The sequence below is a fragment of the Hippoglossus stenolepis genome, chromosome 10 (assembly GCF_022539355.2).
Source record: "Hippoglossus stenolepis isolate QCI-W04-F060 chromosome 10, HSTE1.2, whole genome shotgun sequence".
Taxonomy (NCBI): domain Eukaryota; kingdom Metazoa; phylum Chordata; class Actinopteri; order Pleuronectiformes; family Pleuronectidae; genus Hippoglossus; species Hippoglossus stenolepis.
In genome coordinates this window covers 9507492-9521054 of record NC_061492.1, presented here as the reverse complement: position 1 = coordinate 9521054, position 13563 = coordinate 9507492, and the positions used below count along the sequence as shown (strand labels likewise).

The 13563-nt window shown below is 40.5% G+C and overlaps 1 pseudogene; it reads left to right on the top strand.

The window, feature by feature from the left end:
* Positions 1-5102: 5102 nt before the first annotated feature.
* On the top strand, positions 5103-11800 carry LOC118116952 (annotated as a pseudogene).
* Positions 11801-13563: the final 1763 nt, after the last annotated feature.

The following is a 13563-nucleotide window of genomic DNA, read 5'->3' as shown; positions in this document are numbered from 1 at the left end:
TATTGTGCTCCAACATAGTGATATTTAATAAAGTCATCTGTGTGTCTTGTTTTTTTATTGTGGAGTCAGCCTTTTCCTGCCAACACTGGGTTCAAATTGTGCTCATTCCACACAAGTATTCTGAGGAAACTAGACATGTTCTGTATGTCAGTGTAAAATGATCTCACTACTTTTAACTACATGATTTGCAGTTCTTGCATTGCACAATGTCTGCATGAAGTTATTGTTGTACAAATTAAACATGTAATGTAAAAATTATAGGAAGCGGGTATTTAGTTATTTTCCAGGTTTTTATTACTGTGGCTCAGTTGAAAATGATGATAATATGTGACCAGCTGGAAGCGACCTGTTGAACCAACAGACCATCCTTAGAAAGCTCACCAACCACAGCTATGTTTATGTCACTGAACTGGCATGAAGTCAGTGTTGTGCTGCTATTAAACCTAATGTTTCAATGAAACACTGGGATGAAATCTCATAAACCCAGGATTGACATCTTAAGAGGAAGCTATTATTATTATTTTAGTACAAATGCATCAAACCAATGTCAACTTATTCATTCAATTAATAGGCGACAGGCATTTTTACAACTTTGTGCAGGCTGTGCCCCAAAGCAAGCGTCTCTCTTTTCAGGGCTTTCTGGAATCATCCCAGCAACTTGATGGAGAAGTCTCTTGAGAAAACATGGACGAAAGATGACGGAAATTTGTCATTAGCTGAGACATATATAGTTCTGTTGAGAAATTAATTGAAATGGCAAACATTACATTTAACAACACACTAAAAATATAGAGGTGGCCACGTGTAATTAAGAGCGGGGTCTGGATGTACCAACACTGCCTTCGGTGTCGCTATCGATTTTGATGGATTCAGACAATGGCAATGGCAACAGCTGGATTTAAACAACTGGAGAACTATTTGCCCCAGAGAGATGAAATCAAGGTTAATAGCATTGTTGTGATGACAACCACTCGAAACACTTAGTTTAAATTATTGAATTAAAATTAAATTCCCGTTACTCCATCCAGAACCTCATAGCAATAGAGATAAAGTGTGTCTCATGGGAAGTCGCTTCACCAGACCAATGGTCACGCGTGGATGCTTGAATGGATAGGTCCTCATGATGAAATGGACACTGTGTTTGCAACTCATTGTCATCATTTACCATTTAATGGCCTAGGGTCAATAGTTCTCCTCCCAGGGATGGCTGAATAACCATCGTTGGACTGTCTATATCTGATCATATCTCTAGTTATTAGTCTTGTAATAGAGCTGAAATCGTCTGGAGGCTGTAGTTAAAACAAATACTCGAAGTATCTCGGCCCCACGTTCCAGGTAAACATTTCTCTATGTTTTGCTAGTAAGCAGTGCTGCTTTTTAGCATCTTTCAACCCACATGAAATTCCGAAATCTGGTGTAGGCCTTGATGTTAAACATTTCTGTTTACTTGTCCATGTTCTTTTGGATGTTGTGTGTCTGAGCAGCACGCTTCTTGTCAAACAGTTTCCTGTTCCACAATACTGAGCAAGAAGGTTGCATTAGGTTCTATAAGCCTGGGCTATGTGTCCTTCTTATCGTTTGATCACATTCACCCACTAACAGCGGTGGTGCTGGCGTGTCACTTCTCAAGCCTGTTGGCTGGTTATAGTGGACTTTTTCGTGGGTCCATCCTGCATTTATCCTTCCAGTCGGTACAATTATTATCGTCAGCGTGTTCTCCATGGTGGTGGTAATCATGACTTTTTGGATCACCTAAGAATGCAGGAGCACCCTTGTTGGCAGATCTGCTGCCACGTCTGTCATGAGGACCGTTATTCTTCTGACTCGATCTTTGAGTATCACTTGGATCTTTAGTTGGTGTAACTTCATTGACAAACCTCATCGGAATGGCAGCCTCTTTGGTCAACTATGTCTTTATCCTGTGAACTCGGCTTTCACGGTGTCTTCGTAATCCTTAGCGGCATCTTAACAGAAATTTGATAAAAGTATTTCTTGTTCAGTAACCTATGTCATTTCATTTACAGGTTTGTTTATTTTTGTTAACCACATTCCATAGGACAATCTGACCAAGACAGTTTAAATTACTTGCATATGCAATTTAGTTAGTGAGCATATATTCAGTGTTTCCCTGTCTGTCTTAAAATGGTCATTATTGGACACTTTCCCAAATACTTGGAGAAATATAAAAATTTACAGCCTTTCAAGTCTGGGCTTTTGTCCAAGTACCCACATTTTCTCAGTTCAAGACATTTTGACAAATATCAATTTGTAAAAATAAATGTCATCCACAACAAACAGGTCTTGTCAATAAATATGTTTAATCCCATTTTTGACAGACCATTGAAACACTACTAAAACATCTGAAAAAGGGTGGCATTACATTGACAGGTTTAGTTGTGATTATGTAAAAACACAACAATGACTGTTATTGTTTAACACATATCCTTCTCCTCTGCTCTCCAGGCATCCGTCGGTGACAGCTCCATGACGTTGGACAACATTGAAGGTGAAAATCTTCTGAATACATTCCTCTCAAATAGCGACCAAACTACACGATTAGCGCATTAATGGCTACATTAATCTTGATGCAATTGTTTTGATATTTCCTTTAGGCTCCTGTGCCTGTGATACAATTTTAAATGATATTTCAATGTTGATAGATACGTTTTTGACTGTTTTTGGCTGTTTTATATGATAATACTGTTTTTGTTATATATTTCTCACTGCACTGAGGAAGTCACATGTACTCTCAGCTGAAAGGCTGGAATGTAACTCATGTTGACATGTTGTGTGATGGTGAGCTGGGGCCATCATCTGAGCATTGCTCATTGAGATCCTCTGCGCTTCATTTTCTTTGCCGTGATCTGCCCTCTCATCTGTAGCCGTCCAGTGAGAATCCCTTTCTGGGCGCCATCTTAGTAGGCCTGGCACTTTCGATCTCTACCTTTACAACACACACAAAAAAAAAGGACAACATGTTAAGTTGTATCTGAGATTATTGTGTGTGTTTAAAAGAAAGGTTTACTTATATAATGACAAGTGGGAAAATCAGTGGAAATGTGGTGCACAGGCTGAAATACAAAGAAAGTGTTGGATGCTTGCAAGGAAGTAGGGCACAGTCCCTGGTATCATATATTTGGCTATCCACTGGTTATCTCTGCAGCAGTCCTCCTTGTCACAAGGGCGTGGGCATTACGGCAACCCCGCCAGCTGCCAGCAGTCAATCGGCGGACTCTGCAGCAAAGTGGCAAAGTCCATCCGTGCTCCGTCACGAATGACCTTGCTCCGTGCTCGTGAGGATCCTGGCTTTGTTTCTGTGGCCTGTGGAAAACCAGCAAGGTGATCTGATGCACGTGTTAAAGAATGTTTTATTATCAGCCTGTTAAAAACTAATTCTGCACTGCAAGGCAAGGACTACGCTGTGAAACAGTAAGTATTCTGAGTGATCAGGGCATCTTGGCTGAACATTGTTTTTACTTTAAACTGAAATACTTCTTTTAATGAATTTATTATGCTAAATGTATTAAAAATGATTTAAATTAAGATTTTTTTACTATCATTTATATGTTATTGAATTTGTGTTTTCTTGGTTTGTGTTAGCATAAAAACCTTTAGGATTTACATTTCTTCCCACAATTTACATTTACTATGAAAGAAACAAACATCCTGATTTCTGAAAGAGGTGGGGAACTATTGTGCCAGATTGATGTAGTTAGTGTGATGTTATGGGTGGTAGGTTGTATGTGAATATTTGTAATGTTGTAGAGTTGTAGAGCTTTGTTGGTAAGAAAACAAATCTTGACTAACTAGCTCAAAACCTGATTATTTATTGTTGAAGTCAAAATAAAATAATACTTTAAAGGTTTATATTATTTTAAGGGAATATAATAATTGTAGAAAATTTGATTGAGTTTGCATTTTCTTCATTTGATATATATTGTGTTGTATTTTTAAGTGTTGTGGTCACAACTGAATGATGAAATACAATTTATTCGTTGAATTTGATGGTGTTGAAAATAATGAAAACCCAGTGATTCACTATAAATAATAAAACTGACAATTTGTCGCAAAAAAAACATGTTCTGATAAAGCCTTTGTTTTGAAAGGTATATTTTAGATTTTATGTTATTTCAGATTCAAAACATAACTTCAACAACCAACTACACTGGATGAGAGAAAGAAGAAGAAGCCCCACAAAGGTCTTTTGGACATGTACACACACTGCGGCAACAAAGCTTTTTGAATGAAGCACTTGAAACCAGTGATAGCAGGTGAAAGAAGCGGATCCACCACCATCTACCTTTGGCTGCTGCCCAGTGCAGAGGTCTTGTGGCTCCAGTCGATGTCCTCTGAGTCGAGGCTGCACTTGTTCTGCCTCAGAATATCCTCGACTCCCTGTAAGTCTCCCGGCTGCGGCAGCAGGTGCGCTCTGTCGTTTTGTTTTATTGCCAGGAGTCTCGGCAGCAGCGAGCAGCACAACATGAAGTCCAGCTCCTGCCAGCACAGGCCTGGTGATAATTGCGTGCCTCCACCAACTGCAGACAAAACTTCGTTGGAAATCGTGAAATGTTGAAATTCAACTCAGTGAGCAAAATAAACTTAGAAGAATTAGCTTTAAAACTTTTGCAAATACAAATTTAAACACTGACTTCTGTGAGGCTAATCAACCATTGCTCCAAAGAAGCTATCATTAGGGGTAGATATTTAATTTTTCGAAACATGTGACAGCTTGAACAGATGATTTTATGAACCGAGGACATGAAAAACAAAACTATTGAAAGAAGAAAGAAGAAGAAAAGAACAGTTCAAGGTTTATACTCTTTATTTGACTGAGGATCAATTCTACGTCCCCAGTTACATAACGCGCATGCGCCGAAATGAACGGATCACTGCACACACGTATATTAGTGACTTTGAAGTGTTTAAACCTGTGTGACGACCCCCCACCACCCTCCCACCCTCACCTGGACACTAGGTGTCCCTGTTCTTTTTTCCCCCCTGAGCTGTAGGTGGAGGTGACGTCAGCGTTAATCAGTGCACACCTCGGCCAGGTGTGCACTGCCCTTTAAAAGGCCTCGCCCCATTCATGTCTGCTCTTGCGCTCTCACTGACTCCTGACTGCAGCATCTGTTCATGGACACACTTTGTGTTGTTGATTATAATCTATTTTATTAATAAATATCTGAAAGAGCAACAGTCCACTCGTGTCATCTCCCTCCTTGTCACAATCTTTGAGCCGGGTTGTGACAAATGGGAGCTCGTCCGGTGCACGCATTTTCTCCGTGTGATCAGGTAATGTGTGAGTGTAGTGTGACGTCACACACCAAGTCAGCTGTGCGCCTCGTGTTTTTGTGAATGAGCGGCGTAGTTTGGTTGTGTGGGAGATGTTCCGGTAAGTGAACTGACACTGTTCTGAGTTGGCTTGTTTCTGTAAGTCTCTGTGTTGCTGTGCTGGGTGTTTCCTGGTGGCGTTTAGCTCGAGTGAGCCTGTATACGGTCGTAAGTTGCTGCTGTTCTGTCCCGGTTAGGCTGAAGGGCCAACTCCCATTGGAGTTCGTTGGGGTTCGGTAGTGTGGTGTGAAAGTGGTTGGAGCAGTTGTCTCGGGAGCACGTCCGAGGCTGCAGGTGGAGTCACCAGTTTGGTTGCTTCACCGGGTTTGCGGGATTCAGTGCGTAAATACCCACCACAACTAGCATCTGAAGAATAGGGGGGAGCTTTAGTCAGTTGCTGGTTAGGCAGTCAGTGCAGTGACGTGTTGCTGTGTACGGCTGTAGCAGTGTGACCGCCGGTGCACAGAGTTTGATCGTTAATATTCAGGCAGGTTAGTCATGGTTACTGTGGATGAGTTTCTGAGTGCTCCGTCGGGCTACCACACAGATCATTCTGGGGAATACTTATTAATGATTTAATTTCTCTATTAATCAACTTATTGATTCACGTATTGCATTTCATATTTAGGCCAGGACATCATTGCCTGAAGTGGCCCACATCCGTTTGATATCTTGGTTGCATTATGTTAGTTTCTATGTATTTTTACATGTGAAGGGCTTTGTAACTTTATTCTCTTTCTTTTTATAAAGAGAGAATATCTCCCTATTGCGTCACCCATTCTAACAGCACATCCATGAATGGCTAGAATTGCTGTCAATCTGTTACATGTAGGTGTTTGCATCCTATTGGATAGTTAAGCCTAAAGTATGTATAACAAAATCACATTGTGTCCTTGCATCTTGCCACTGGTGAAATAAACAAGAGTTGAAGTTGGTGAGAGTTGAAGTTGGTGCCTCTCTGTCTGGGGCATCTGAGTTAGATATGAAAGTCCCTAAGTGTAGACACTACAATGTACTGTTGATTGGTCCTTTATCTATAACCTGACCTTGCTACTGCTTAGAGAGAGAAGGGTGTATCTGTGGAATTAGATGGGCACTATTCTCCTGTACAGATATAATATAATATATAGTGGCATATACAGTAATGTGTGAGGATGGTCAAAGATTCCTCAACAGCCTTCACCTCCAGAAGAATTCCAGCTGCTGGCTCTCCCATCCTGAGCTGGTCTCCGCTGCTGTAGCTACCTCCAGAAACAACAGCTACACTATAACAGCTAATTACACTGATTTACCCAAGAGAATGAAGGAATGAGTTAAGTCAACTACAGAACTTTGTGGTTTGACTAAAATCCTGAAGGTTCCCGGGGTCAGATTCATCATATTTACCTGTGCATGCACTTTCTTTCATGACATCCTAAACAACAGTGACTGTAAATCAGTTTGATTTAAAGCTTTCTTCTGAATTGTTAAAGTTGTGTCTTTGTGTTGTATTGTCCCTCTTGTTTTCAGCCTGAACCCTGATCCTACAGAGAGACACACATTCTGGACCATGGGGGTCGGCGGGATCTTCCTCATGCTGTCCCTGTACGGAGTGAACCAGACTCAGGTGCAAAGATATCTCAGCTCGCGCACAGAGAAGGAGGCTGTTTTTGATATTAAAGCAAATCGTACATTAAAGCCAACAGACTGAAAAAGAAAGTCAAAAGTCAAAAACTCTGTTGGCTTTTGTTTGAAAAGTTATCAGGTAGAACAGGTAGATTATGTAAAGTTTCCAGCTATCTACATGACTTATTATTCCTCTGCATCATGAGTCACCCTTTCCTATATAGTTGCATTGTAAATAAGTACGGGGGGGGGGGGCGAATAAAACATTTGCTTCCTGTGTTCAACATTGGTGAACTTTGACCGATGATGTCACAGCCTTTACCGATAGCAACGACATTTGTGTGGTCGACCCCACTTGGCTGTCACTGGTGTCACGTCCTGCACTGCCCACATTCAGCAAGCGATGAGATTCACATATGTGTCACCGTGCCCTTACACTGACTGTGGTGACCCCCTGACTTTTCCTATAGCACCACCTGCAGGTTGATAGTTTTGGTTCACACTGAAATATATCTGTGACTATTTGAGAAACTATAATGCAGTTGCAATTATTCAATGTCCTAAGCAGCGACTGTAAATTCCAATAACTCAAATGATCACTCTTGCTTCATCATCTGGTCAAAATCTTTATTCACAACTTTGATTCAGGTGTAAATACCTGAAAATCCACTGTTCTCTGTGCAGGTCCTGCTACATGGTGTTTCCCTTCCTGCAGCTGGCTCTGGCTCTCAGCTGTGTGATGGGCCTGGTCATGTTTGCACGTTACTGTGGAGAGGATCACTCCGACAAACTGGGCTCTTACTCCACGGATGCGGTGAGTTTCAGTTTTTCCCCCAATTTATCGTTGTCATCCATCGAGCTGTTTCCTCTATGTTCTGGGGAATGAGGATATGATATAATTTGATGGGAAATGGAGATATGAATTTGTTTTCGAACAGCCGGCTTAACAGTAAACCCACAGCCGTGAGACTATTTGCATTTTCTAGTGGTTGTATTTTGTTTGTTGTTGCTCACATCTATGCAAAACCAACTGAAGGTTCCAGTAATTTGTGTAATGGTGTATTTCCCGCAGATGGTGTTATACTTTGTGATGGACATGCTGCAGGGTCTGCCTGGACTGCCCGGACTGTTTGTTGCTTGTTTATTCAGTGCAGCTCTCAGGTACGACGCTCAACACAGTTTTATTTTCAGCCTTTTTGGGGCAGTTTTGATTTAACATAAGATTAAACCCTATTGGTCTCAGACGCCCTGAACCTCCTGTTCAAAACAACACAAGAGCATCAAAGTTTGGTTGTCTCCCTTTTACCAAAATCAGGAAAGATGCTGTAAAGAGCCCAGTTGCACAGGCAGCTATTAAATGGTCAAATTTAATATTTCACAATTCGGTTCACTCTTGATGGAGTTGTAGAAATCACTGACGAGGTTTGACTTGAGTAAAAGTCACCCTGAATAAACGTTGCACTTTATTCTGGGGATGTTTTGAGCTCATAGTTCCTGTCAGCTACATTAGAACCTCACCGTTTACACTACTTATTGTTCTGTTTACCTTATTTAAACATTTTAATATCTTTATTTGATACAACTTAAACTAATGCAGTCTAATACATAATATATCCTTTACAATTACCTCTATAACCCAGTTGTTTTAGACATTAGTTTTAGCTTGGTGTTCCTCATAATCTGCCAACTCGGTGTCCTATGATGATTTGATGAAGAACCCCCTAATGATAAGTCTTATCTTTTGTTTTTACCCTGCAGGTGGCTTTAAAAATCTTCGGGATGGTCGGGGGTCCTATTCTGGGTGTGTTCTCTCTCGGGATGTTTTTCCCCTGGGCCAACTCCACTGTAAGTTCCACATCCCAATGAGATCTGGCATGAGACAATATACAGTATAATCTAGTTTTAATACTGTTCTTACTTTGGTCAAAATGATGTTGACATAAATCATCAGTACTCAATAATCTGATCTTAAAATGAATTTAAAAGACCAAATACCTAAATAATTGGTTCTTGAAAACTTACAATACAGCCGTGGCTCTGAACTGCTCTGCTGTCCTTTATCTGCATTTGAGAGGGTGAGATAACCAGAGTGGAGATTTTCTGGAGAGTCTCAGCAGCCTCCACAAACATGTGTAGTTATGTTGAGCTCACAAATTGTGTTTCCTTGCATCTCTTTTGTATGGGATTGTACAGAAACAACTCTGATGTTGGAAGCCACTGGCTGGACTGTTGAAATCATCATTGGTTTTGCTGTTGTCTCCAGGGAGCGTTGGAAGGTCTGGGTGCCGGTCTGTCCTTGGCTTTCTGGGTCGGCATCGGGAGCATCTTCACTCATAACCTCGGCACGAGGCCGCTGCCGCCTGACTGCAGAGTCGACCTGCTGTCAGACAACATGACTGCTGTCATTCAGACTGCAATAAGCAGCAATGTGAGGTATAAATCGCTCAGTCTGCACTGTGTGTGTTTTTAGTGTTTATTGTGGTCGTATCACAACTTAATCATCTCTCTCTGTTCTTCAGCCGACCCTCTGGATTGAAGAGGTTTTATTCACTGTCCTACATGTGGTACAGTGCGTTTAACTGCTTCACAGTCATTGTGATAGGCCTGATCATCAGCTTTCTCACAGGTAGGCAGGTTTTACATTTACAGTTGCTCTTCAGAACGTTTCAGTCTTTAACCTTTTAAAATGTTTTCTCTTCAGGTCCTATGAAAGAGGAGGACGTGACACCAGGCACAGTCTTTCCCTTGTTGGGGAAACTGCTGTGTTTTCTACCTGGAAAAAGAAGCTGTGCTGTGTGACTCCACTGGGACAGACGGTGAGTGAAATGACGGAATTAGCTAGAAGTCAGCCTCAGGTCATGTCTGTAGTTCTGTCGGCTGCTGAATAATTTCCTGATCAATATAAGATTTTGGATTGTTTCTTTATTGTTTGCAGACATATATTGGAAAATGTCTTTTTTTTGCACCATATTTTTATTGACTTTGGCCTTTTGACTTTTGTCAGATCAGCTCCACACACACTCGCTCACTGTTTCTGGCTAAGCTGACGTGAAGCGAAATATTTGTTGTGCAATAGTAGGTAGACTTGATGTTGGCTAATTATTAATAATCATAAAATATGATTATTAAAATAATACAATTATTAATTAAAAACAATTAAGAATAATGAAATAATTGATGAGAAACAATAAAATTATCAATTAAGAACAATAAAATTTGTAATTATAATTCATCAAAGACAGGGCACCACCCTGGTATCAGGGACCAACAATCAATCTGTCAAGATCAGTCTCATAATCTGAAAAAGTTCAATTCGAAATCTCAATATTTACTATTAATGATTATAAAATGAACAGTGAAGGTTTTAAGTTCGAGCACTGGCTATCATAATCCAGCTGTATTCACATACATATGCACAAATAATCACAAAAATACTGGTACTTTAAATACGAACGGGTATAACACGTGAATTATGTGGATGCAGGTCGGAACGTTCGTTGATGCGCGTTCCGGGAAGACAAGTGAATTTGTGTTCGTGGCCTCTAGACCAGCTGATTCGCGCGGTGGCAGCGGGGATTGAGCTGGGCCGGATAGGAGAGAATTCGTCTCGTTCTCCTTGGCGAATGTTGTTTGCCCTTCTGCTGGGATGACAAGCTGAGGAGCAGCTGTGGTTTCGGATCTGGAAAAAGTCTGGGGAACTCGGCCTGCGAGTGAAAGACTTTGTCGCGGTCCTTTTCAAAATAAAGTTCAGGTTAAAAAGGGAAGTTCCCAAAAAGGGGGAGAATGAACTTAAGGTAAAAATCTAAATACAAACGTTTGGTTGGTGCTCCCTTTGAGTGGCTGGATCTTCTGGAGTAACCGGGAGAGGTTTCTGGTCTAATCTTCAGCGCATGGGAATAAGCAATGAATTGAAGGGATTCTCCATATTTATTACCTGAGAAGTGTCCGGCCTCCCTCCAGGGGGCGCCGTGGGGTCTGTTGGCTGAAGTGGAAGGCCCGAGTTTAAACTCGGGCTGCGGTTAACAACCCTGGGTCCCCAAAGGCATTCTGGGCATTTTTCGGCCTCATGTTAGAGACGAACTCTAGTCAGGCTTCTCAAAGCCCAGGTAGGCCTCATCATCGGCCTTTGTCTGAGCTCGATCCCCAACACATTTGTCATTGTAGAACTGTGGTGTTTTACGTCCTGGCTGTGAAAAGTGTAAATCAATTATTTAATGTGTCCCTTATTCTTGCAGCTCTCATCACAACAAACGCAGCCTCCGCAGTCCAAAGAAAGTAACGGTTCGGCCTTACGACAAGAGGACAGAGGATCACAGGAAGAGATGGAGAGCTTTCTTCCGGATGCTCACACGCCTTATGTGGAGCATGAAACAGCCGTGTGATGAAGTCTCTTGTGTGTCGGGTTAGAAAACCTCTTCGGACAAAGCACTTGGCCAAACAACACAATCGTATACTGTTGAATTTGTGGTTAGAGATTGAGATTTGCACTGTCTAATGCTGCTGCGCGCTGAAAGCTGAACAAAGTTTAGTCAGAAGTTGTTTTTAAAAAATGTACTGTCCTCTTCATGTGTTTCATAAAAGACGTAGAAACGTGCAGCTGAGCCTCAGAGTTTGACTGATAATCACATGTTTGATTTTCAACCCTAACCCTTGGGTCCAAACATGTAAAGATGCTGCTGTTTGAGAATCAACATCCAGTGAACTTTATATCAACAAATGTTTTATATCTGGATTTTCTACTGCACATACTTGACTGTTGTTCAGCACTACTGCAGCTTCATGAATGTTATTAGTGGAGTCTGGCTTTAATGCAGCTGAAACTGAAAAAAAAAAAATACCTTTCTAATAAAGATTTTGTATTTAATATTTTCTGCTCTTTTTGTGATGAAAGCTTTTTAACCCTCAAGGCTCACTTGCATATGGAATGACATGAGGCAAGTTACGTGTTAGTTTGAATCCTAAATAAGTCATAATGAACTCTTCAACAAACACACAAACAAAATCTATTATATCAAAGAAATACATACTTCAGGAGTTTGGGTTTATTCCATATGATCCTTCCATCATTTAAATATTATTCAAATATCTTGTGTTGTAAGGAATACCAGCAGTAAATTTGCATCAGTGGTGAAGCAGGTAGACTTTCTCACGCACCTGAAGGTGAATAAACTACATTTACAACGTGCTGGAAATAAACCTTCAACTGGATTTCTGCAGCCTTTTAGTTTCATGAGTTTATGAAAAGAAACATTGGCTCGACAGAAACCTGCAGCGATGCTAGCAGCTCTGTGATGACTATCTGAATCAAATTTAATGGCAGTCTGTCCCGTGATTGTTGCATCGTTTCACCCCTATACCACAAATGCCAAGTGCTACAAGTGCTAGAGGAGACGTCAGGAGATCACCTGGGTCTATAGCATTAATCCACTGGGAACCCTGAAACTAAAAAGATACGTGCCAATCCATCTGGGACATGAGAAAAAAATGAAAAAAAGGTTTTCTTGACTGTCACCAAAATCATTATGGTACATCTTCAGGACAGCATGAATGTTTGTACTAAATTGCAAACCAATAGCTGTTGGATAATCCCAATCTGGCAACAGATTATTATTATTTTATTATATTATTAAATGCCCAGCCAAAGTCTATTTTCCTTTTTATCACCCCTAAATGAAGTTTGACCTTTATGAAGGTCAGGACTGACCCTTGGGTGAAAACAGCCACCCTGTTCAGTTGACAGACCTTTGAGTGTCATTCTATAGAATATAGAATATATACATAATACATAAACTAATATTTATATTTACAATACATATCAACCAAAATACCTTAAAGATATTTACTTCTACATTGTTTCATATGAGTATTTCAAAATGCATCATACATTACAAACTTTGTGTTTATATAGCTGATAAGCCAGCTTCTCATCGCAAACACCATGTGTCTGTCTCATTTTTTGAAAGTCAAATGAGTTCTGAATAACATCCTGTTTCATTTTGACCACAGTAACTGTATTTTTCTGTACTCATGGAAAGTGACTGGTCTTGTGTTCTTTATTTCCCTGTGAGCGGCTGTGGCAGCATCAGCTCAGATTCTTTATCCTGAGATGCTGCTGTGATGGTTCAGTAATACAACCCGAGGAAAACAGGCAAGTATTCACTGTTGTCATGTTATTCTGCTACCTTTTAAACCTCCACTACTGTGTTATACATGTTTTGTATACTGCCTTTAAATGCTAAATAGGGAGACTAGTTCAAACAAGGACTATTTCCTGTGCTTGATATATTTGTTTGTGCTTAGATTGTGTTTTTAATGTTCTTCATCCTTCATGTATGTAAATGGTGAGGACAAAAGGTTCGAGACTACCATTAATCACCAAACTGAACATTATCAACTTCATAAAAAGTAAAATAAATGGCAGCAGGTTGATGGATGTACCTAATAAAGTGGCTGCGGAGTGTCTATCATCAGTCATCTTGTTTACCAGAGTCCATTTCTAATTATTTGATTTTGGTTATTTATTATTTGCAGGAACATGAACAAGATGTGGGGCTTTATATTGCTCTATATCCTGGGCTAAACATTTCCTCAGGTTGGTCAGTAACACAGGATTCTACCTCTAAATTT